Source organism: Apodemus sylvaticus, chromosome 2 (genome assembly GCF_947179515.1).
Source record: "Apodemus sylvaticus chromosome 2, mApoSyl1.1, whole genome shotgun sequence".
Lineage (NCBI taxonomy): Eukaryota > Metazoa > Chordata > Mammalia > Rodentia > Muridae > Apodemus > Apodemus sylvaticus.
Window position 1 is genome coordinate 163,789,632 of NC_067473.1, and position 25,621 is coordinate 163,815,252.

Sequence of the window (25,621 nt, forward strand, 5' to 3'; positions counted from 1 at the left end):
TCGGGCTCTATGATCCTAGCCTGGTGATCATCCTTGGAGCTCATGTTCCTCTAGGCGGATGGGCCTTTAGCAGTCTCACAGGCTGGTACCCCAGGGCCTTCATATCTCCTCTGCCCTGGGGTATACCCTGCTCCCCTATTACCCACAGGACTCCAATCTACTCCTCCACCACAAAGTAAGCTCCTGCGGGCAGGACTTCGCTGCACTTCTGTACCCCAGAGCCTAGAACAGTGACTGGTCCAGAAGAGGTCCTCGGACCTGGGAATGAATGAGGCCCGGGCCATCTAGCGTGAGGCAGAGGCGAGGGATGGAGAGAGTGCATCCTACCTACGCTGTCCATACGCAGACTACAGCCATGCAGTGCCACAGCTTCCAGTGCCAGTCTTCATCCCAGCCACACCTCAAGGTCACCAGGATGTAATGAGGACAAGATAGGGCAGAGGAATACAGTTTGGGGCTGGGCACTGTGATGAGCCCTACAGAAGTGGAAGACTGAAATGACTTCCCACCATTGTCCCCAGCCCCTAAGCTGGGAGCCCTGAGTGCTAAGAGAAAAGCACTGAGAGACCCAGAGCCACACAGCCCTGCCTCGGGGAACCCAGTATATTACGTCCCATCCACTCCTGAATTCCCAAGACCTGCCCGCACACTCTTAAGTGTCAAAAAGGAAGTTTAATGAACATATTCCACACCGATAACCATGCAGATGAAGGCAGACAGCCTAATGACACAAAAACTCCAGTAAACTATTAGCATGCAGTAAACTATTACCATGGATACAGCTGACAAAACTTATAAGTAAGCAACCTCCCTCTATATCTAATTCCGTACCTGAGGGTCACCAAAAGTATTTAAAGAATAAAACTGCTTCTGTATCCAACAGACCTCCTTCTCGTCATTATTTCCTCTACATTACAGCATAAGGATACTTCTATTGTAATGAATATCATAACACACAATCCATCCCCCAGTAGCACAGCTTTCTCCTCCTGTAGGAGAAGGACTTTACTCTGCAAAGGGTTCAGGGATTTTCTGGGGAAGGGGTTGAATCAGAAGTAACCTTGAGACAAATCCAAACAGATAGGGGAAGTGCACAGATCCAGATCGTATGCAGTAGGGAAAGTGCACAGATTGTATGCAGACACCACCAGGCTATACAAGAGCCGGAGCATCACTGGACTTTAATGTCTCCAGAGAAGCCCTGGAAACTGCCCCCGTGGACCCTGAGAGGCACCTGTACTCCCATTACTGTCACATCAAGGGCAAGGATGCTCTGGATCAGACACAAGGGAACTGCTGAAGTCGGCCAAGGCGCATAAAAAACAAGTTCAGGAAAATTCCTTTCAGAAAATGCATTTTAAGAAGGTGGCTGTGGGAGCCTGGCCTGGGGGCTGAGGCAGAAGGACCCCTGCAGGCTCCAAGGCAGCTGGGTTACACAGCAGGACACTGACTCAGAACAGAAAAAGAAAGAAAAGAAAAGAAGAGAAGAGAAGAGAAGAGAAGAGAAGAGAAGAGAAGAGAAGAGAAGAGAAGAGAAAAGAAAAGAAAAGAAAAGAAAAGAAAAGAAAAGAAAAGAAAAGAAAAGAAAAAAGAGGTAAGGAAGGAACTGGGGCGTGGCCCCATGGTGGGTGCTTGCTTTGCAGGTGAGATCCTAGCTTCCATTCCCAGAACCACAAAAAAAGAAGCAGAGGAAGGAAAGGAGAGGTGGAAGAAGAGGAAGGGGAGGAGGAAGAAGAGGAAGAAGAAGTTCCCGTGGCTACCAAAGCCCTAGAGGTTATGACAGAACGCACACTCAATTTTGACTGCAATGATGTCATCTCCATCACTGTCTTGACATCCTATGATAGAACAGGAGCAGAACTCTTGGGTTCTAGGGCAGGTCCATCCCAGTAGCAGCATGTGGCCTCAGGCGCACTGCTTTTCTGCTGAACTTGGCTTTCATCATGTGTAAAGCTGACAGACAGGGTAGAGCACCATAGATCCCACCTGATGCTGGGACCATCTTCCCTAGACTCCGTCCACTCAGTCACAGTACCTGCTGAGTGACCGCTTCCATCAGAGGCCTCTGTAGACACTGGGCATACAGCTGGCGCCAAAGATCAACATTCCTCCTCCCCAGTGCTCCCTCCCAAGGGGGCACTGATGTTTGCAGCCCACCTGCAGTCTAGCCCAAGCCCGCTGGGACATCGAGTCCTCAAGAACCTTCTCCTGCCTAAGGAAGCAGAGAGTGGTTCTATAGAGGGGCTGGCAGTTTACTTAGGAAGATAGAAGTCTCCCATAGTCTTCAGGATAACATGACCTCTGGGAAGTTACTACCAGAAGGTCCTTTGAAGGATCCTTCCCCTCCCCCCCCCCATTTTGCAGAGAAAAAACTAGGACTTGACTCATAGTAAACTTCTCTGGTGGTCGTGGCTAAGGGAGGCCAACAGGCAGGAGGAGGCTGGCAAGAGTCTAGGGCCCAGGGTGTTCACGGGCACTCGGCCACCTGTTGGACTTTCTCTGTCAGTCCTGCTTTCTACACAGCCCCTGGTCCATAGCCCACCCCTCTGACTCACCAGCGCCCCTTCAACCAGGAGAGAAACAGAGAAGGACCAGAAGCAGACAGGCACCGTGCATTTTCCTAGCAAACAGGCTAAGAAGTTACCCCAAAGGGTCCATGAGCAGGAAGGCTGGGCGAGGGCTTGAGAGGACCTAAGACCGCCCAGCCCCCACCCAGAAGGTTCTTTGGCCTCTGATTTCTTCAGAACTGGCCTCTCTTCCACCCCTCTCCAGCCAGGAGCTACGGAGCCACCATCCTTCCTGGGGTGGAATACGGCTTGACCTCCCTGCAAATGGGAAAGGGCAGGAGCTTGAAGGGCCTCTCAGACACCTGCTAGACAACCACTCACTGAGCCCACAGTGTGCAGCGTCCTAAACCTGTGAGTGACATCTCCAATGACAGCTTCCAGTCCTGGAAGCCCCCAAGGAAGATCCGGGGGACCCAAAGGAACAGATCAACGGCAGGCAGCAGAATCTACTCTGAGTGACGCTCCTTAGACCGGAAGCACCGGAGCCTGGTGGGCAGGCCGAAGGATTCACGGGGCTCCCAGGCCACATGGTAGGGAAGGCAGGCAGTGGGAAAGGGATGAGCCAGGGAGCCATCTCTGTCTCCAGGACGTTGTATGTCCAAATAAGGAGAGGACATGAGAAGCTGCTGACAAGAGGGCAGTCAGGATGCTAAAGACAAGAGCAGATGACAGCTGGGGGTGGGGGTGGGGGGGTAGCTGCCAGTCTGCAGGCTCCTGAGAAGAAACCTACTGAGGTAAGGAAATAGTGTTCACAGTTGACATGCAGTGGGAAGAAGCACACTTTAGGGTGTGTGTGTGTGTGTGTGTGCGCGCGCGTACAGACTGAGGACGGAAGACTGAAAGGCAGACAGGAATCCCAGGGCCCTAATTAAGTTGTAAGATTCAGCATTGAGTTCGCAGTATTTAAGAGATTATTTCATACACTGCTGCACCCCAAACACAACATCCGTCACTACCAGACATGGGACTTTCCTTAAATTCTGATAGCTCACCACCTCCCAAGATGGCTCTTCCTCTGCTAGACGGCTTGAAGTGTGGGAGAGCCTGTCCTGGTCATGGCCTGTATCTGTAGGCTGGGCTCTCATTCCCTCACACAATGAAGGCCAACATTTGCATGCCCTCCTCCATCACACCTCATAAAAGTAATTTCCAGACAAAATGGACATTCTTAGGAGTCTCATCGAATTCCCATGCCATGTCATCTCTACTCTCTCAGAACTCCTCTAGACGAATGCAGATTCCACTGTGTCCTAAGCAGACTCAAGAAACCCAATGCTGAGCTGAGAACAGTGGTACAACACCTATAATCCCAGCACTTGGCAGGCTCAGACAGGAGGATCAAGAGTTCAAGGCCAACCTCTGTACCTCAGCTACACAGTAAGTTCCAGAGCACCCTTGGCTACAGGACAAAGTTACCTTACAATAAACCAGGGACTGCACCCAGGCTAGTGGTGTTTATAACATGCTGGGGGTGTGGCTCCCTGGTACAGCACTTGGCTAGTGCACATGAGGCCCTGGGCTCCAACCCAACAAAAACAAAACAAACAACAGTACCTAAAATCTCCTTAGTTACCAAATGCCTTGGGTAGTTTAAATTTTCTTCCATGTATTCTCAGTTATTTATTCAATAAACATTAGTTCCTCACTATAGGTTAAGCGCTGAGATTGCCTTATTGTCTTTGTAGTTAAGGGGGCAGCCACCTTGGAGAGATAAATACAGAACCAGATAAAACTGTATGTATGTGGTGGGGGAGGGGAGGAGACATGCTGGGGTTTCGTGAAACATCTTGCTGAAGATACCAGACATGGGATCCATGTCCTCATCTTGCTGAAGATACCAGACCTGGTGGGGAAGGGTAGCTCCAGGCCCAGCTGAGGCCCAAGAGAAGGAGTCACACCCAGTTTTGGAGTTTTGGAGTTAAAACTATGCAGGGCTCCAGTCACAATAGACTACAACTAAGAAACTAAACAGACTCTTGAAACTGCCTCAGCCGCTGGACCAGGGGCAGCAGGGACTGAAATTCCTGAGGAGGGAAACACAGGAGGCAGGTCAGATGACCACAGCCCATAGCTTCAGCAGTTCTTCCAAGACAGAGGCTCTCAGAGGACTCCAGATACAGTCTGCTGGTCTCACCCAGCTGAGGAGACAAAAACTAGAGCTCATGCGACAAGGACTTTGAGGGCAACACACCAGAGAAAAGGGGACTGACGGGAGAGACTGCAGAGCAGTGCACTCTCTGGAGTGTCCAGCTGATCCCTACACTCACCAGGGTGAAATTCTAAATCCTGGGAAAAGCAGTGGAAAGCAATACCCACGCCATCTGTGGAGCACACACATCCAGAGAGAGACCTCACCCCGGACATTCAGCAGAGTCCTCAGAAGGGTGTTGTCTAAGAAGTGAAGCTAAGTTCGCCCTAGACTGCAAGTCTGCTTTAGATCTACCCTTTAAGAAGCTTAAAAGCAAACCTGAAATGTCTGAAACTGATCCCAAGTCATTTAAATGCATACCAGAATAAAGTCCAATACTATTTAAAGAAATGAAACAAAACCCAGCATCTGTCAATATTAAACTCACACCAACTGGCATCCAATCAAAACTCAGCAAGCACTACAGAAGCAGTAAAGATCAATGGGTACAACCCCAAGCAAAAACGAGAGATGGTGAGCCTCACAGGCAAGGAGAGACAAACATGGTTTACAGGTGTGTTACAGCCACCAAGGGAAACAGGACAAAAGAAAAGGAAAGACGTGAAAGTCTGCTGTGAGCATCTAGAGGTGAAAACCGTGGTGTCTGAGGTGAGACATAGGCCGGAGGTCATACATTCCCGTCAGAAACCGCAAAACAAAAGAGCCCTGTGCTTGAAGACCTAAGAGCAGAAACTGTTCAAAGAGGAGCACAGAAAGTCCACACAATGTACGCAAACCACACAGACAGTATCACAGCCTGGTAGCCACGGCACCAGAGTTCTAGAGACAAGGAGAAAGAAATGGAGATGGATAGTTGCTAAAAGAAACTCCTGAGCTTGCTAGAACAATGCTTATAAGCAGAAGAGCCCGGAGAACAGGAGAGTTTTGAGACACTGGTGTGACCTTTGAACCTTCAGACTGCAGCATCGCCATGGGGTCAAGCTAGCGCAGATGAACCCATGGTGCAGCACAGAAGCAGCACAAACATCCTACCATATAAGGTCTTTCCTCTCACCACCCCTGGAACAGGGTAACTCTTCAGCCAAAAATCACTGCAGGCATTGTAGGTCCCTTACTTTATGCATAAAAGAAATCTAAGGCTAGCCAGGCACGCTAGTGCATGCCGGGAGTCCTAGTTTTGGAAACTGGGGCTGGAAGATCGCAAGCTGGAAGCCAGCAAGGGCTACAAAGTGAGAACTACTGAAAAATAAAACAAAAATAAAAAAGGACCGGGGTGAGGCTTCACAACAGAATGTTTACTTAGCGCATGCACACACAAACACACACACACACACACACCTAAAGCTCAGAGAAGCCAGCAAAGACCCTGTGCCCTGGTCTTGCCCCCTGCACTGCTCTAGTCGACATCATGTGTCCATGATCTGCTTGTCCACTGCAGCTCCCCACAGACAGGTTAGCATACGTATGGGTTCATGTCCGGCGTCCAGCCCTCGAGGGCTGAGGCAGACGGGTCATGAACTGGGGACAACCTGGGTTATGTGGTGAGATCTCTCCTCAGACATAAAAGGAGGAGCAGGAGGAGGAAGGGCACCAAGATACCAGAGAGAGGATGCTCCCAGTCCCACCGAGAGGGTGCTCCATACTCACCCATAGGTTCTAGGGAAGGCGGGAAGAAGTGAAAGTTCCCTGAAGATCTGAAGGCAGAGCTATTGCTGCTCAGTGTCAGTGTGAAAAGGACAGAGAAGCAGTGAGACTCAGAGAGACAGAGTGTGAGCCACAGGCTCCGCCAAGGGCTGTTACCAGGCAACTCCCCAGAGAGGGACTGGAGTAGGACTAGTGACATTCCGCTGGTCCCGAGTCCTGCTCCTTATCAGATTGGCCCTGAGCTGTGGACCGTACTCACCATCCCCTTGACCGGGCAGGCTGAGGGAGGAAGAGGAAGCGGAAGGCTCTGGAACTTTCTTCTCCCCATCCCACCCTCCCCCAGGCCCCACTTCCACTGTGGCTCCGTGTAGGGCAGTGGCACCTCTTCCCAGAGGTTAAGCGGATTCTTGGCTATTCCTGGAGCCTTGATTTTTACCAGCCTTCCATTCTGGTCAATTCTGAGAGGCCAGAGGCCGAGCATGCCAGAGAGATCTCAGCCCGACCCACCAACCCCAAAATAACCCCACACATGTCTGTCTCTCCTTATGGTCTTGGTCATTCGGGAACATGCTTTCCTGCAAAGTTGCCTACAGGCCAGAGAGGTCACCTCACTGCAAGCCTTACTCACCAAGGTGGGGAGGGGGAGGGGTGGAGCAGTGCTGGGGAAGAAAAGGAAAAGGACTGTCTAGGCTGTGGAAGGGACACGAGAGACCAAACCACGCAGGTAAGATCAAGAAAGCCTGGCTCCAGGCTTCTCTGCCCAACTGCCCAGGACTCAAGAGAGCCAGCCTTAGTTTCCTCAAGTGTAACACATTCAAGTAATACCTCCCTTGTCCCTCAGCATCCTCTCCAGAGCCTTTGGGAAAGGCAGTGTGACTCTCTGTTCCAGGGCTTGGGCACCTTCAGAGAGAGCTCCTGACCTGAGGCAGGTTCCTGTCTCTTCCCCAGGAAAAGTTTAACCGAGGGTGGATAGTCGGTTAAACCCAGCCAGCAGGCACTACGTCCTGGACCAAGACATAACATCAGGGGCATGTTTCTTTTTAGAGTCTATCCACAGCATTTACTCATTCACAATATGTCAGAGGGGGTCACTGAGGTAGCATACTGCCCAACGCTCAGGAAGACAAGGCAGGAAGGTCACGATTCCAAAGGAGCCTTGGACTGTAAGTAAACTGTGACTTGATTTAAAAATAATAAAATAAAATAACCGAGCCTGGCCATAGGTCAGAGATGGAGTACGTGCTGAGTTTGTGTAGAGCCAGGTTCTGCCCCCAGCATCAAAAGAAGGAAAAAATGTGAGTGTCCATCAGGTGCCAAGCCACACAAGCAGGAAGGAGAATCCCAGGCTCTGCTCCTCAGAAAGGATGGTGCCATATGCACATGCGCAATGGGGGAGATCCAGGGCATAGCAGTCTTGTCTCCTGCGTGCTCATTTGTCTGTAGAGGCTAAAAGTTAAAGTCCGCAGAGTCTCAGGAGCCTGGGAGAATGTGGGCATGGCAAGGGAGAGGGAAGACGGGTTAGGAGACACAGGGTGCAGACGGAATGCTGTAGAGCACAAAAGGGTGCCTATGTCAGAAACAAGATACCCTCGGAGACCCACACAGAGACCCCCACACACAGACACGGACACACACACAGATAGACACACAGAGAAACAGAGGGAGGGAGACAGACACACAAACACACAGATATACACAGACACACAGATACACACACACACACACAGATACACATAGACAGACATACCCAGAGACATAGACAGATACACATAGACACACACACAAACACACACACAAACAGACACATACACACACAGATACGCATAGACACACACACACACAGATACACACAGACACACAGATACACTATCACACAGAGAACATATACACACATAGCAATAATAGCCATATTTAGTATTTAGTATTGAAACCAAATGTTTCAAGATAACTGAGAGGATGTTTTCTTGCTGTTACTGTTGTTGTTTGAGACAGACTCGCTCACTATGCAGCCCTGGCTGCCCTGGAACTCTGTAGACTAGGCTGGCCTCGAACTCACAGAGATCCACCAGCCTCTGCCTCCCAAGTGCTCCAATTAAAGACGTGTGTCCCCAGGCCTCATGACTGAGAAGATGTTGAGTATCTTCCACACGAGGAAATGATGTTTTCCACACGAGGTATTATCCTGATTTGATCGCTACAAACTAGACATATATTTGGGGATATCATGCTGTACCCCATAAATTAATCTATTAAAACGAAAATATAGGGGGGTGGGAGGCTCACCAAAAGAGTACAGGCTTAGCATGCACAAAGTCATAGGTTTGACCGCTAATACTAAAACAGCTATTGCCTCTGTGCGTGTGTGTGTGTGTGTGTGTGTGTGTATGTGTGTGTGTCTGTGTGTGTCTATGCGTCTGTGTATGCATATATCTATGTGTGAGTCTATGTGTTTCCATATGTGTTTGTCTGTGTCTATGGGCATATGTGCATATCTATGTGTGTACCTGTGTGTGTCTTTGTGTATGTGTGTGTCTTTGTGTATCTGTGTGTGTCTTTGTGTATGTGTGTGTGTCTGTGTGTATATCTATGTTTGTGACTCTGTATGTGTATGAGTCTGTGGTATGTTTGGTTTTTTTGGGGGGGTTGTTTTTTTTTTCTTCGAGACAGGGTTTCTCTGTATAGCCCTGACTATCCTGGAACTCACTCTGTAGACCAGGCTGGCCTCAAACTCAGAAATCCACCTGCCTCTGCCTCCCAGAGTGCTAGGATTACAGGCATGCACCACCACCACCCGGCTTGTGGTATGTTTGTCTGTGTATGTCTATGTGTGTTTGTCTCTGTGTGTGTCTAAGTGTTTCTGTGTGTACATGTGTGTGTTTCCCACCAGCAGAGAATGCCAGCAGAGGCTGTGTTAATCCTGAGACTGATGTTAACTCTGTGTGAGCAGAGGCTACAGACCAGGCCTGTCCTCCCACTGGGCTTAGAATGTGGCAGCAGCATGGTTTCCAATCCTGGCATGAATTAAGACTGTTTTAAAGACACTTGTTTTAAAAGCACCACTACCCCCAAATTAGCACCTTCTGAGAGGGTTCTTCATACTGCACAGCAGCCTCAGGAAGGCCAGGGAGCAGTTCCTAGTCGGTCTACGGCATCCACAAGAGGAACAGATTAAGGAATTACTCCCTTGGAGGCAAGGCAGGGAAGGATCCAGACATGTGTGTCTGGCTTGACCCTCCCTGCAGATCTCATCCCCAGACGCCTGGCCAAGCTACTGGCACTACTGGCACAGCTGCCTCATCAGGGAGCCTCCACAGGACAGATAGCAAGTGGCAGGATCTCGGCAGCTCGCCAGACTAGGGACAGATAGGTAGGTCTACAAGGCCCTCAGACCACAGCTGGACCCGCTGTATTTCTTTGCAAATTTGTTACTATTTTCTTCCTATCTTCATCAACAAACACTTAGTGAGGTCTCCTGTGGGTGTGGCTCTTCTGGGGGGGATTCCAGTACCCCCCCAACAGCCGCCCCAGGGTGCGGTCAGACAGCCTGGAGGCACGTTCACCTTCTGCAGTTGATTTTCTCCATACTTCTCTCAAAGTAAACCGCAGCTTTCATGGTAAGCTAAACAACTCTGCCTTCCCAGTCTGCTTCCTTCTTCTGGCCACGGGCTAGAGTCAAACTCAGCACACCAGGCTCCGGAGCACCGGCTCCTAAAGGAGAAAGGCCCTTTAGCCCAGAGTCACTGTCCTTCCCTGACTAGAGTCCCTGCTCCCTTCCTCCACACACAGACAGAGGGGGCCCACCCCCCTCTTCTGATGGGCACAGCACCACCAGGGCCAGCTGCAGTGTAGGTCCAAAAAAAAACAAGAAAACAAAAAAACAAAAACAAAAAACAAACAAACAAACAAACAAAACATGTTACAGTCCCCCAGGGCTGAAGCCAATTCTGTGACTACCTTTCTTGACCCGTGTGCCCTATGATTAATGTTTCCCAAAGCCAGTAAGCCTAAAAGAATTCGCTGGGGAGAAAATACAGAAGACCTCACCAGCCCTGCATATGCACAGGGTTCTTCTGCATGTCAACACGTGAGCTCCTCAGACAGAAAGATTGTCCCATCTGACCTGTCGCAGACTGCAGTGTTCTACAAGAGAAGGTACAGGGCACCCACAAGTTCATCCAGCCCTGGGCATGGTGGCAGGGAGGCCTGCCTCCCCATTTGTGAACTCCCTCTTGGCCACATCTGTATTCCAGAAGTGTTACCTGAGACTGTCACCTTCCCTGTGGCTCAAGGCATGGTCCAGTGAGCATCCTCAGGCAAGAATAATCCCTTTCTGCTAGGATGTGAACTGTGACTCGGGGATAACGAGCGCATGGGGTGGAGGGTAACACTTGTTCTATGCCCAATTTTGGTGTAACTATGGAAACCCCAGCTCTCCCAAAGGTGGGCCTTCTCATCTGAGCGCTACACAGAGGGTACTGGCTGCTTCTGCACTGATTCCTACTCTACTTGGTGAGCTGTCATCACGGCCCACAGCCCACTCCTGGGTACCACACAGTGTTATAGGACCATCCCGGCAGGAAACCAGAGATCTAGATAAAACAAACAGAGAATGTTGAAACCTAGGCACCTAACCCTAGCATAACTACAGCCCTCCTTTTGCTCAGAGCACCTAGCGGGAGTTGTTTCAGTGCTTGAGGAATTGGACTGTCTAGTAATTATCTGTTGCTTCCTTGAAACTGTGGCCCCAGAGCATCCTAAAGCTTCATCCCTCCTCCCAGCCACGGAGATCCAGTAATGGGGCCCGGGGAAGGAGGAATAAGATTGCAACCAGGGAGTCAGGTAGCAGAGAGAGCCTCCTGGATCTTCTATGGGAAGCTGACTTCCCCTTTGCTTCAAAGTACCAAACACCCAACACAGCAGGCTGAGAACCTCCGCCCAGCTTTTCCAGATGCCTGGCCAAAGTATGGCTGAGGTTTTATGGCCTTGCCCAGAATGCCAGAGTGCTCCAAGGAGTGCAGAGTCAGCTTTACGCATGCCCATCCGCAGTTAGCGCTGGGATGTATGGAGCCCATAAGCTGGCCAGGCACCACCAGTGTCACCACAGAAACATACTGTGTCCCTAACTCACCCAGGTGCACTAGGCTGCACTCCCTCCCAAATTACAGCCTTCACCAAGTCCCCTTGCTGAGCTATCCAAGGAGGCTGCTGCGAGTTTATGCCTGGGGTGCAGAAGGCTTTCACAGTGAACCTCTTGGCTGCAAAACATTTCTTTTCCAAAAGATGCTGCCAGGAAGCTGGGAGAAAAGAAAAGCGAGAGCAAAGGCCCACTCGGCCTTTGTTTTTCTTTGAAGAATGCACACAGGCCAGAAGGCAAGAGAGTAGGGCTGAGCTCTGGGGGTGTGGCCCGCCTGGGGCCAGCCATGCCCCAGGGAGAGGTGAGTTTGATAATGGATAAGCTGGCCAGAGCCCGGCAGAGCTTCACCTCAGCTAGGAGAGAGCAACCTCAGAACTGGGAGCGGGATTCATTAGCGCCCTGCTGCTGACTCTTCCCTGTTTCCTCCTGCCTCCTGGCCACAGATGACATTTCACAGGGAGAGAAGAGCTACCGAGGCATGAGGCTCGGCACGAGAAAACCATCAAAAAGAACACCTTGTGGGAAGTCAAAATGTCAAGTCCAACTGTGAGTTGCCTGAGAAATTTGGGAAAGTGAAATCTGTGAGTCAGAAGGGCCGGGTCCTCCTCTTCCACAGCTGGGGCACAAGAGAAAGCCGGGGAACCTAGGGCAGATTTGTTGAACAAAGGAACGGATGAAATCCCAGCAGACCTGGACCTGGGGTGCCCATCTGGCTTTGTTAAAGGCCTGTCACCTAGACTGACAGTTTTCAAAGAGACAATAAGAAACAGCAGCGGGTATCTAGATGCTAAGCTCTTGGCTACTTTCAAAGGGCAAACAGGCTGAAGGGGGTATGGGGGCAGTCTTAGGAGCCTGAGGACAACAGACACTATCTATTACAAAACCCAGGACTCTATTAGACAATCTGCACACCCCCTCCCCACACACGGAGCACACCAAATCTACCCAAGACAGCGCCTGGAAGCAGCACAGGAACAGAATCCCCTTCCTAGTGATGACCCTAAGTGACTCGCCTAGGAGAAACAGCATCCTAGGCAGAGAAGGAGGCTGTTCCGCTGCTGCCCAGCAGTCTGTGGTCTGATCCCTGGTCCGTTCTCCTACCCCTGTATACAGGGACAAATTGTGCTCCTATATAGTTCCATCCCTGGGCACACACCCCTGAATGTGGCCTGGCCAGTCGTGTCACAAAGAAAGATAACCTCTCTCCCACCCTAGAACAGCGTCTTTACCATAGTAGATAGCAGAGTCTTCCCTTTCCCAGCAGTAGCTGGATTTTGTGTTGGGAGCATTCAGAGCCCAGATCTCAGTGCCACTTAACAGATTTCAACTGAAAGACTGCTAGCTTCCTTCATAGTGAGAAAGCATATTGTAGGGGACCACCTGAGAGCCAGAGTCAACCGCCCCACATGCGAGCCAGGCTCCCCAGGACCCTCCAGGATCTGAAGAGTGACCAGTGGACTGCCGCCGTGTTAAAGCTTTGGCATGGGCACAGGCAGCCGAGCTCAGAAGACAGAGGCAACCCACAGCACAGAGACGAGGTGGACAGCAGTTACCTGAACCCACTGAGTCTTGGAGCCGGCTATTCTGCTGCTTAGAAAACTGACACAAAAGCCATTCAGCTAGTCTGCGCAGCCACTGAGAGGAATGGGGTCATGCTGCTGTGGAAAGATGGCTGAAGAGTGAGTGAATGATCCAGCCGACCTGTGGAAGGAGAAGTCGAGCGGGGCAACGGCCGGATGCCAGCTTACCATAAAAATATCTGGAAAGTGTCATGGAGATGGCTCAGTGGGCAACAGTACCCACTCCCAAGCCTAAAAACCCTAAGTTTCATCCCAGGACTCACAAGGTAGGAGACACTGACTCCCACAAAATTGCCCTCTGAACCTCATACATGCACCCTCTGACATGTATATATACCATTAATAAACAAACATGAAAAAATACATTTTCATCTGGAAAGAGCACAAACCAAAGGATTAATGACCATCATCCCTGAAGGGCAGAAGTGGGGGAGATTTTCCATTTCTATAATTTATGTAATTCTGAATATCTGTTTTATGTCTACAACAATAGACAGAGGAGGAGGAAGAAGCAGAGGCCATTGCTGTCTTAGAAACTTCGTTTTGGTGTCTGCTCCAAGCTTGTGTCTGCTGAAGCATCCTTTCTCATTCCCCAGCCTCTGCTTCCCAGGGCTGTCTTCCCAAACCCAAACCGCTCTGCTCTGGGGAGCACTTGAGGCACCTGGGAGTAAGGACCCCACCCTCCTGGCCAGCAGACTCCTTCTCTATGCAAACAGCACTTGTCTCCACCAATCTCCAAGCTTGCCAACCCCCACCCCTGCAAGCACACAGAGCCCCTTTCCTGAATCTACCCAAAGTCCAGCCCCTTCACCACAGTCCTCCCTTGATGGACTGCCCTGTATTATTCTGCCCCTCCCAGCCTGGCACTTCCCCTCCCCCATTCCCAACTATCCTCTGCAGCAAACCAGTGAGACCCAGTGACAATCTACTGTCTATTTAGTGACTCGTGTCACGGTTTATGTCGCAAGTGCTCTGCCTCGTTAACCAGGAGTTCCACGTGCTGCATGCATGCATACATACATACATAATAGCCACACAAGTCCACAGGCTGGCTGCAAACTTAATTGCCTTCCTGAGAGACCAAAGAGCTCTTCCTCACTCGGGTCCCTGCAATCTCCATGTCCAATTTTTAAACAAAGCTGTTTAGATTCTCCCAGGATTAAGACAAGTGGAAAATTGCAAGCCCAGACCTCAACCTCATTTTCTCTAAAACAAAACATGTCACTCTGAGTGCGCACACACCCGAAAACACGCACTCCACTCAAACCCAGCCAGACACCCTGCCGCTCAGAGCACACCTCCCATAGGCTGCGGCCCAGCGAGGCTAGGGGCTTGCTGAGACAAGATCTGCTCATTGGTCCTTGGCACCTCCACCCTCAGGCTGGTTGAAGTGTTTGCGCACACCACTCCATGGCAGCTCACCAGAGCACAGGGAGCAGGCAGAGTTCCCAGTACTATGCCTACTAAAGAGAGGCACAGGTACACGCTGATCCACTGAGAGGCCACAGCTGGGCTTCTCAGCGGAGTCCCAGAACACCACCACCACGTTCCTGTCTGTGCAGACTCACATGGGCACAGTGAGGCATGCACAAACACACTAACACACATGTGCATCATCAGACCCTGTTACAAGTGAACTCTGGGCTTACCTCTGACCAAGATGACTCCCCATGCACCACTCCTCCGGAGGCTCTGACCTCGAACCAACAATAATACTCCCATCATTAAGAGGGGAATATATTGTGTGTACTCCATAATATGAGAAGGGTGTGTGTGTGTGTGTGTGTGTGTGTGTGTGTGTGTGTGTGCACGTATTTCAGTTTTTCTTTCTAATCTAAGAAATTACCATTTTTCTTTCTATGGTTTTTGTTTCTGTTTTATTTTTTGAGGCAAGGTCTCCTTTTATACCTTGTCTGGCCTGGAACTTGCTATTTAGACTACAGTACCCTTGAACTCACAGAGATCCCTCTACCTCTGCCTTAATTTAAGGCATTTAAAGGTGTGTGTCACCACACCCAGCTTGGGAAGTGCCTTTTTAATTTTTCAAATCTGCACAAAGTTGCTCTAAGTTACCAAACTAAAACCAAACAGAATACTACCCCAGAGATCAAGGGCCCGTCAGAGATCCTGCAGGGACAGTCAGATCTCTCCAACACATCAAGGTGGCCCAGAACTATCTAGGGGCTTCCTGACCTTCAAGGTCTCCTGGCTGTTCTCTGCCCACTTCACCCACAAGACTAACCGGTTTAGTAAATACTGGCTCTGAGAGCAGAGACAGTGCCAAGGCTCAGAAAGTCACTTCCAGATACCCCACTGCAAGGGGGGAAACAGGATGCAAGGGCGTGCCAAAGTCAAAGCACACACAGTGTTAACCAAGGGATAGGTCAGAAGAAGCAAAATGCTTCCTCTGGCTCTGGAGTACAAACTGAGCTCTCAGGATGTGAGGCTCACGTGGCCAAAGGACACTCCTGTGTGCCCTCCCCGTCCTCACAGCCCAGCCCAGTTCTACCTGGCTTTTTGGTTTGTGTTGGTTTAGAAGCCAAAGTTCTAAAGCTGGTGGTGGTCTCTCCTCAACTGCCTGTGGCCTCCACAGGAGCTGAAGCTGCAAGGCTCAGGACAGCAGCCACTGGCCTCTGTTGCAGTCACAATGCAAATGCAGGCTGCTGATCTGAAGCTGGGGTGTGAGCCGGTGGAGAGCTTTCCTGGCACACGTGAGACCCTGGGGCTCATTCCCAGAGCAGATTTTAAAAGAAAAGGGAAGAACCTAGCAGGACAGAGTTAAGTGGAGGGGAGTCCAAATATAAAGTCCTTGAGAAGGGAAGAGAAGCAACTCAACAGGCCAGAAGGGAGGCTGCGGAACAGGCCACCGCCACCTCCAGACGGTCAGCCATCTCTCTAAACAATCCCTGTCCTCCATCAGAAATCAGAGCTGCAGTTACTCATTAACGTTCGTCCCTCCCTCCTCCTCCCTGCTTTAGGCCAGCAGCAAAGAGAGCTTTAGAGGAGATGATTTAGTAAGGCCTGGGTCTGGAAGCTAACTCCAGACAGAGCTCACCTTGAAAACCACCTGGGCAAGAACTAGAGGGACCTTAGTGCCCAGTCCCCCAGCCCGAATGACTTTACAAAGGCCACCTGCAATGAAAGGCAGCAGCCAGAATCTGAGCCCTCCACAGAGTGGGACATCATTCCCGGCTCTCACAAGCATGACGAGAAATGGCAAAACCCAAGCCCCAGAAGCCGCAGCCCATCAGTCAGGACAAACTTCCTGTCTGCTAAGCCCTTCACAAGGTCTCTCTCACTCAGGGTGTCAACACAGATGTGCAGGAGGAAGCCTCAGTCACCTGGCTGAGAAAGGCATGATGTCAGAAGCTGTCTGTCTGCCCGGGGTGACGCAAGTCTCCTGGGAAGGTCCCTTCCACATGCAGCCTGTGAGGCCCAACAGGAGCACAGACAACAGGGTCTGGGATGGGGCTGTGCCCAGGAAAACCATCCTTTGTTCCTAAGTCCTTAAGAGCGGGCACCACAGGGCTGCAGGCCAGGGAAGAAGGAGAAGGACTTAAAAATGGGAGCACACAACCTTAATCCCAACATTCAGATAGCAGAAGCTGCTGGATCTGTTAGTTCGTGGCCAGCCTGGTCTACATAGGGAGTTCCAGGTCACCCAGAGCTAACCCACCCCACTCCAAAACACACGAGAGCTCCTGATTTTCGTCTGAGTCCTTTCGGTGAGTCCTGCAGGAGATTGATTCCCAGGGGCTGATAAGAAATTGCCTAGGTCAGCAGATGTCAAGGTGCAGAGAGTTCCTGGGCTGGTCTCTGTTCTATCCTCCACAAGAAAGAGAACTTCAGCCTTAGCCACTGTTCCTGTAAAATGCTACCTCTTGGGACTGTTATGAATGTTAACCTCTGTTAGCCTCATATTTTAAAATGAGATTTAAGCCACTGTTAAACAGAACCACATTAAATTCATGGTGGACACATGTAAAAACCCAAAACCTGGGGCTAAATGCTAACAAATTACAAACGCAGACACCCTAACGTCAATGTGCAAAACCTGCCAGGACAAGAGGCTCTTGGGCCACTCAACGGTCACAGGCAAGGACTCTTTTGGCAGAAATAAGCCACCAGACATGTACCATCAAAGCCTTTCCTCCTTCCTCCACCAACCACACTCCAGGGTTCACAGAAGGTAAGAGATTTACAAGGCACCCAGCAGGGAGAAGCCAGGGGATAAAACGCGCATAAATTAAAACGTAATGTGGCCAGGTCTGTGCGCAGCTCACACAGGGAACCTGAATCAGCAGCATCCCCTCCACTCTTGCTAGCAGCTTGTGGAAGACAAGCTCAGCAGGGGCCCAAATGTGTAAGCCCTGGGAACAAAGACACTCCATCAGCAGGATCCAGGAGCCTGGAGGAGCTGCGGTGGGCGGTGGGCGCTCCTGGTGCTGGCTGGAAGGGCAGCACCCGGGACTAGGAGGTTCCCAAAGCTTCTTTCTAGCCTGCCTGCCTGTAGGAAGCCTCTCCAACCAGACTCCCCAGCCTACTGGGGAAGTCTTCGCTGGGAACTACTGGTTCCTCGTGCTTCCTCCAAACCACCCTCTCCTGACCGCAAAATGGAATTCAAAGTCAAGAGCACAGTCTCCCAGGCTAGGCCCAGGCCATGGTTACAGAACACCTTGACTTTGCACCTGTAAGTCCAGCCTGTGTGAGGCTGGGGCAGGAAGTCTGTGAACTCAAGTTCTTAGTTGCATAGCAAATTCTAGCCCAGTACATACAGTCCCAGGTACGCAGTAAAAATCTGGCCTTGGCCAGGGTTGGGGGTGGGGTGTCTAAGGAGATGGCTCACAGGTAAGAAGTGCTGCAGGGAAAGCCTTGACAACCAGATTTCAGCTCCCACCCCACCCCCCAGAACTCAAGCAAAAGGTGAAGGCAGGACTTCCTGTCATCCCAGCTGGATCCAGTACAGCAGCAGAAACAATGGGCATTGCCTCAAACCAAGGAGAAGAGGGAGGAGAGAACTGACTTCCGAAGAGGTGTCCATACCCATGCTGTGGTATGTGCGCGTGCGTTCACACAAACACACACACACACACACACACACACACACATACACACTGGTAAGTGTTCAAAGCTGGCCTCAGACAGGCTTTTGAGGAAAGGAGGTTTTAGCACAAGATGGACCAGACTGACATAGTCCTGGTGTCCTTGTATTTCTTGCAAGCAGCTTGGCCCTGAGATGCTCCGACATGAAAACACAAACCTCAATCATTGCTCCGCTGTGAAGGCACACCAGGGTAAATTCCAGGCAGCAAAAGCCACTCTGTAGGGCAGCCGTCTCCTACCCACTCATTCAACGACTGGCAAAGGCCAGAAATGGCAAATGGGTTCCAGCTGAGGTGCCAACTCCACTTAGCTGGCGGTGGGTGCCTAAAGGGTTATGAGCACAACCCAAGCCCGAGCTCAGCAGGAAAGGCAGATGTGATTGATTAGTAATGTCTGCTCTAGGCAGTTTTGTAGGTAACAATATCCATGTCATATACTTACCATCCCCAGGATAGACTGGCAGACTAAAGACTAAATCCAGTGATTTAGTATTACAATTTTCACCTACATGTAAGAGTCTGTAACTTTCCCGAGGTATAAGGTTTTGGTTTCCTTATACCTTAGGGCTGGTAGGAAGGAACTGTGTTGTTCCCACATCTTCCATACCCACAGCAACTCTAGAGGAGCAGTTACAACTTGCTAGAAAAAGAGTCAAGGAGAGAAAGAGAAACTGTAGCAGACATTACCGGCAGTCAACTTGGGATATGAGGACAGACACAGGAAACATCTGACTCCCCACAGAAACATGACCCCGGAGAAGACTGGGCCAGTGTACAAATATTGCTGTGGGGGCAAAGTTGGAATTCCAGAAGACCCAAGGATCATTTCTTGTGAATATCAAGAAACTGCTCTGAGCCTAGCCTGGTGTTCGCCTCTGAGTAGTGAGGACAACAGGGATATCAGAGGCTATTAGAAGCCACATCCTAAAGATACTCAGAAACTAGTCAGAAAAACGAAACTCATTGGAAACAGTGTAGCAATCAGACCTCACTCAGATCCAATGCCAATTCCCAAGCATGCTTCTTTCCTGACCCAATCCAAGAAACTCTTTGTAAGGTTTATGCATATTTTTTACATATATTTGTCTTTATTTATGGGAAGGTGTGTTTGTGTGTGTGTGTGTGTGTGTGTGTGTGTGTGTGTGTGTGTGTGTGTAGAGGCCAGAAGAGGATGCTAGATCTTCTGGAGGTGTCAGCACCTTATGTGGGTACTGGTGCTAGAAACCAGCAAGAGATCTTCTGGAAGAGTAACAAGCACTCGACCGTTAAGCCGTCTCTCCAAGCTCCTGCCAAGCAATGTTAAGCAAGACAGAATGTCAGAAAATCACAGGGACATGAGAAGGGAGAGCAGCCCCTCACCAAGATTCTGATTAAAACCTCTCACAGCGGAGAAGCAAGCGTTCCGGAGCCAATGACAACTGCTTGAAGCCTTTCCCCATTCCCAGACGTGTCTGCGAGTTTCTAGGAACCTGACCAGAAAGCTTATTTGCAGGGAAAGAACACGGACTAATTAAACTCCTTGTGCAACTTTGGTGGCTCTTAATTTTACCTGATCGTATTATAATTCCATCCGAGGCTTCTCCAGAGCTACCCTATAACCTCACATCAAAACAGGCTGAGTAGGCTAGGGAGGCGGTTAAGGGGCAAGACTCTGATGACCTGAGTTCAATCCCCAGGAAACCATAGGGCGCAAGGAGCGAATGGACTCCACTAGCTGTCCCCTGACTCCACACTCACAGAGACATGCGCACATCCACAAACATCAACAAAATAAATAAATATTTTACTTCAACTCTTTCTAATTTAAGAGGGGATGGGGGGGTCTAGGCAAGCTTTTAAAATATAAATTGACAGCCATCAAAAGTGCACATATGATTAATACTAAGACAACTAACGATGATACTATTCTGAAGAGCCCATACCCACAATCTCCTCTGATGGCTTTCTTTCTAAGCACCTCTCTCCCTGCTAACCCCGTCTATACCAAAATACTTTTTAAAAAGTCTCCAATGCTGCTTCATACTTGAAATTCTTGTCTGTGATGAAGCCATAACCTCTGGTTTGGCCTGAGTCAAGGTTACTAAAAGATCAGGGAAACTCCTTCAGCTGTTGAGGGCTACAGCCTGGAACTGTCTGTCTATCTCCTTACCAGTGACACATTCACAGTCCTTTTTTGTTTGGTTTGGGTTTGTTTGTTTGTTTTTGTTTTTGCAATGATAAAGATGGAACCTAGGGCCTCACACATCCTAGGAACGTGCTCTACCACGGAGCCACACCCCAGCCCTCACACATGGTCCTGCTCCTAAAGTCTCTCTGGGTCTCATCGTCTTTACCACTCCGGGCAGGTCCCAGCCACTCACCATGATTTCCATGCATCAATCACTTCCTTGAGCCCAGACCTGCTTCTGTGACCCTCATGCCAAAACCACAAGCATCCCAGGATCTCCCAAGGCTTGCCAACTCATGCCTGCACACAGCAGGCACTCCATTTCTCGTGGATGGATGGATGGATGGATGGATGGATGGATGGATGGAATTCATCCCCTGGCTGGACAACTGAAGCCACCTTCAGTGTGGCTCATCCAGGTGTCTTCACTGGCCCTGCAGAGCTAATCTCCCATCTGTCCTCAGGCTGTTCCTCCCTCCTCCCAGGAAACCAGGCCCCCTTGAAGTTGGTATCTCTCACCTCCTGCTGCCTGAAGTATACCTCCTCCATCAGGGTTACTCCTGAAACTTTGATGTCTCACAACATCCTGCTCTTAGAAGGACTCACTAAACTATGCTATCCAGGGTTGGCTTCAAACTTTGGGTCCAAGCCATCCCCCTGCCTCAGCCTCCCAAATATCTGGAACTATGGCACACAGCCCCATATCTCACTTTGTACTTTAAACTGTGGTTTTTGTGAACCCCCTTCCTAACTTCTTGACTGAATGTCCAAAAAGAAAAAAGAAAAAACAAGGACTCTTTTTTTGGTTTGTTTTTGTTCTTTTTGATGGGGTCTCATTCATTCCAATCTGGCCTCAAACTCAGAGGAGGTAGTTAAAGATGACCTTAGACTCCTGATCCTCCAGCCTCAGCCTCAAAGTGCTGGGATTACTTGCATCACACCTTGCAACTTGGATCATTTTTATTTTATATATCATCAGAACGTAGCACAAAAATTTAATAGGATGCAAGGCATGGTCGTAAATGCATGTCATCTCAGAGCTCTGGATGCAGAAGTAGAAAGATCACAAGTTCAAGGCTATCCTGGACTATATAGCAAGACCCTGTCTCAAAATAATAAAGACAAAAATGATGATGGTGATGATGATGATGAAGATAGGGAGGTGATGAAATTCATCGAGGAATTGCCTAGCAAAAGACAGGTAAAGACACAAAATGCCACAGGAATTCCAAAGCAACAGTTCACTGAAGAGGGTGACTCAGAAGGTCCCCTGAAAAGAGCTACAACTGAATGGAGTCTCGGGCGACAGAAAGAGAGAAATCGGAAGGACACTCAGGAAGGTGGAACAGAATAAACTCTGGGGCTAAAAAGAAATGGCCAAAGCATGTTTGGAGGAGGAGTCTGGCTGGACCTGTGGGTTCCTAGAAGGGCAAGAGTAGAAGAGGAAGCTAAACAGGCGGCCTAGGGCGGAAGAGAAGAGAAGGTGAGTTTACCTGGATCACATCCACTCGCTCTTAGTGAGCAGAGATGGTCACCTCAGCAGCCCCGAGACTCAGTGGGAGAAGAGAAGTCTTGTCCTCATGTTCCCAGCATGTTCGTCTAGCCACCCGACTAGGTTATAAATAACAGCCTCCACTGACTGCGCACCTGCTGTGTTAGGAGGCCCTGAGCTACAGGCTTCACCCTCCAGCACTAAGTCAGGGTTCCTTCCCACAGCCCTGGAAACATTGTATTGTTATCCTCATTGTGTAAGCAGGAAGCCTAGGCCAAGAGGGTTGAAAGCGCTTGCCCAAAGCCTTACCTCAATTCCTCCTTCACTTCCTAGGACCAGGTGCACTGGGGTCACAGAGCCAGGGAGGAGGGAGAAACCCCTGTAAACCAGCCCACACCACAGCCACACTGCATACCAGAAAAGCAGGCTGCTTCTCTGAAATGCCTATGGAGAAGGCCAGCAAGCTTAAGGTATACACACACAGCAAGAGACGAAGAAGACATTACACCCACACAGAGAGCAGAAAGTGGAGGGAAGGTGCCACACCCTTAAACTTGTACTTAAGAGGCAGACAGATCGCTGTAAGTTCAAGTCCAGCCTGGTTTGCATAGTAAGTTCAGGCTAGCCAGGGCTACATATACATAGTGAGAGACTCTATCTCAAATATATATATGTATATATATTATATATGTATATATATTACTTTCATGCATATATTATATATGGATATGTATATAATATATAATAAATCCAATAGAAGATGAAAAACAATTGAAGAAGACACCCAATAGAGACCTCTAGATTCTACCTACACATGCAAACACATACACATACTTATAATACATACACAACCTAAAATTAAAAAAAAATAGTGTGGTGGGGCAGGAAGAACGAGGAAGAGGAAAGCAAGAAGGCTCAAGAAAAAAAAAAAGCATACAAAAATGCCATAATGGAAACTATTACTTTGTATGCTAACTTAAAAATGAATAGAAAAAAGCCTAACTGGGTGCTGAGATCATGTTACGTGTTAGTTTAAGTGCTACTGGAAGAGGCCCTGGAGACTTCAACCTGGTCCTTCAAAACGGGGAGCAGGGATGGACAGAAACTTGCCCAAGGCTTCAGGCATGGTTGAAGGGCGGGAGCAGATAGGCTCGGTTGAGATGGAGACTGACAGGTGCACTAAGAAGCTTCCAGATCCAGCCCTACTTCACTCTCAGTAAGTTTTGTAACATTACAGATAATTTATTCTAGTGCCATCTCCCTAACCAATAGGGCGGGTAAAAGTAAGACTCCAAGGACAAGTCTAGATCATTAACAGTAAATCCTGCGTATGTGAGGCAAATGCATTTGGCTTACCATAAATTACCACATGAAAACTAGTTATTAGTATTAATATTACATCTCTGTTCATAGACTTCAAGAGCCCTCCCAAGCAGACCAACTAGAAGAAAAGACAACAGCATTCCATTCTGAAGCACTCCCGTTGGTCTTGGTCTTGTGCACAGTAGGTCTTCAATTAAAAGACCTGAGTAACACATGGAGTTGTATAGATCCCAATGTCCTTCCCTCTCACCCCTCCCCCAACTTTAGACTCAGCCACATTAAGCACCAGGGCCAGGCTGATAGAGGACTGACTCCTGCCTGCATTCCTCAGCTAAATATAAATGATTTGCCAAATCCATTGTTTGAGATGCTTCACAATCCCTCTCCTATTTCTCGCACCTGGAATGGACAACACACACACACACACACACACACACACACACACACCCTTCCCGGAGGCTGTTCTGCATAGAGAAGAAGCAGACAGGTTCAAAGCACGAGGTCTTTGTGCTTTCCACTAGTCCAGGAAAGCTTCCTGGAGGAGGAAATGCCTATGTCACCCCAGGGGAGGGGGCAGAGGCAGGTCAAAAAGGCCACTTCAGTTCTCTGAGCCAAGAAAGGTAAACTGATGCATTCCTGCCCGCGGTGTGAAGAGCCAAGATCATTCCAGCTTTGAGGGGAGCTCACTACACCGACGGCCAACTTCTCCTGCCATCCGGAGAAAGATGCTGAAGAGAGCAGTATCCTTCACAATAAACAGAAGCGACCCAAAACTCGGGTCCGCGATGCAGTTACAACTGCCCCTGTCACAAGCTGTTGCTTGTTTAGACTCTTCTTTTTTCATCCACATAAAAGTTTTTTTTTTTTAAAGGCCCAAACTTGAGCGCACAGATGGGCTACATCTCAGATCCAGGGGTGTGCCAAAGCCCTGTCACTCTGAGAGCCGCTCGGCCAGCAGTAGCCTGAGGAATGGCTGGGGGTTCCAGCGGGTCTGTAGACAGGCCCAGACCAAATCTGCGGCCCTGGGCGAACCGTCTCCAGCCGGTCTGCCGGATCCCGGTAGGTTCCGGGGAACAGGGGGTGCATCTCCCTCCCTGTTGGCATCTGGGGTCTTCCATCCCTGGGCTGGGGCGCGAGGAGCCTGAGGTCCACCGTCCTGCAGCCCCACATTCCTGAGACCTCGCTGACCCATAACAAGAGCCCGGGGGGCGCGGTGGCAAGCCCATCACGCCCCGGCCCCTTCCCGCCCCTCCTCTGTCACCCCTCCCCCGACCCGCCCTCCCACCTCCCCTCCACCCCCCGGGAGTTCCGCCTCCCCGGGCACCTCCAGACTCCCACCCAGGTGGGAATCCGATCGAGGCCCGGCCCCGCCTGCCCCGCGCGCTGCGCCGAACCCCAGCAACTTCGCGCGCCCCGGAGCCCCGAGCCGCCGGCCCGCCCCGGTAGCACTCACCGCGCTTGGACTCGGTGTGGCGCCCCGGCTCCGCTCCCTCCCGCACCGCCGCGGCCAGCGGAAACAGGGGGCGGGGCTGGCAGGCGGAGGGGCGGGGCCTCACCGGGCGGCGGGGCGGGGGTCTGACTGCTCGGGGGCGGGGCCCGTTAGGGGTGGGGTGGGAGGGGCGGACAGAATGGGGAGCTGAGCTGTGGGAGGGCCCGGCTGCCAGTGGCCAGGCAGAGACCGATTGAAAGAGGCAGAGGCCGCTCCGGAGCCCCCTCCACTTCGGCCATGTGTCCAGCGTGAGCACTGGAAGGAGGACGGTGCCGCTTTCCCCTCCGGGTTCCAGAAGCCTCCCTCTGCACCCCGATTCCCGGCTCTCCTGTTCTCCCAAGGCGGCACTACTGCGCCAGTTGCCAGCGACTAATCTGACGGGACCGCACCCTCCTGGGGCTGGACGGAGGGAGGGCAGGGCCTGAAAGGTGGAGCTCCTGGGCTGGGCGCTCACACAAGCTACCCAGGGTCTCGACTTTCCAGCTCCTGCCGGACTTCTGGCTTCACCATCCCCACTCCGCACCTAAGAAATTCTTGCCTGGTATTTCGGGAGGACTACTTGAAGTGTTGACAACGCGGGTGTGAGTTAGATAACTGCCCTGAGTTACCCTGTTGGGGGAGCCGCTGCTTCCCTTGAGCTAGAGCCTCCAAGGATTAGCAAAGGGCACTGGGGCCGGGAGCGGCCGAGCTGAAGCAAGAGATTTATCTGTGGCCTACCTTCGTGCAGGCATGGATTCATAGAAACACCTAGGCTAACCTTTTTTCTGAAGTGGCCCCTAAAACTCTCGCCTCTCTGTTCTTATTGTCATAGGAAGTGTTCTGTCCTCATAAGTGAACTGAAATCTCAGCAGAAGAAAAAATGTTTTGAGATAGATCTCACTGTGTAGGCTCTGGCTGGCCTGGAACTCACTATGTAGACCAGGCTGGCCAGGACCTCCCTGAGTGGATCACCCACACTAGTCTCAAAATCACAG

General features: G+C 50.5%; 1 protein-coding gene across 2 annotated transcripts in view; it reads right to left on the reverse strand.

Annotated features, from left to right (window-relative positions):
• The window catches only part of Tspan9 (tetraspanin 9), a 190,023-nt gene extending 165,328 nt beyond the window's left edge, over window positions 1–24,695 (reverse strand). The window contains exon 1 of one of the 2 annotated variants that reach the window (XM_052174946.1): window positions 24,612–24,695. The gene's annotated coding sequence lies outside the window, so the exon portion shown is untranslated. The remainder of the gene's footprint in view (window positions 1–24,611) is intronic. The other variant, XM_052174950.1, reaches the window with a different exon arrangement.
• Between the last annotated feature and the right edge of the window lie 926 nt (window positions 24,696–25,621).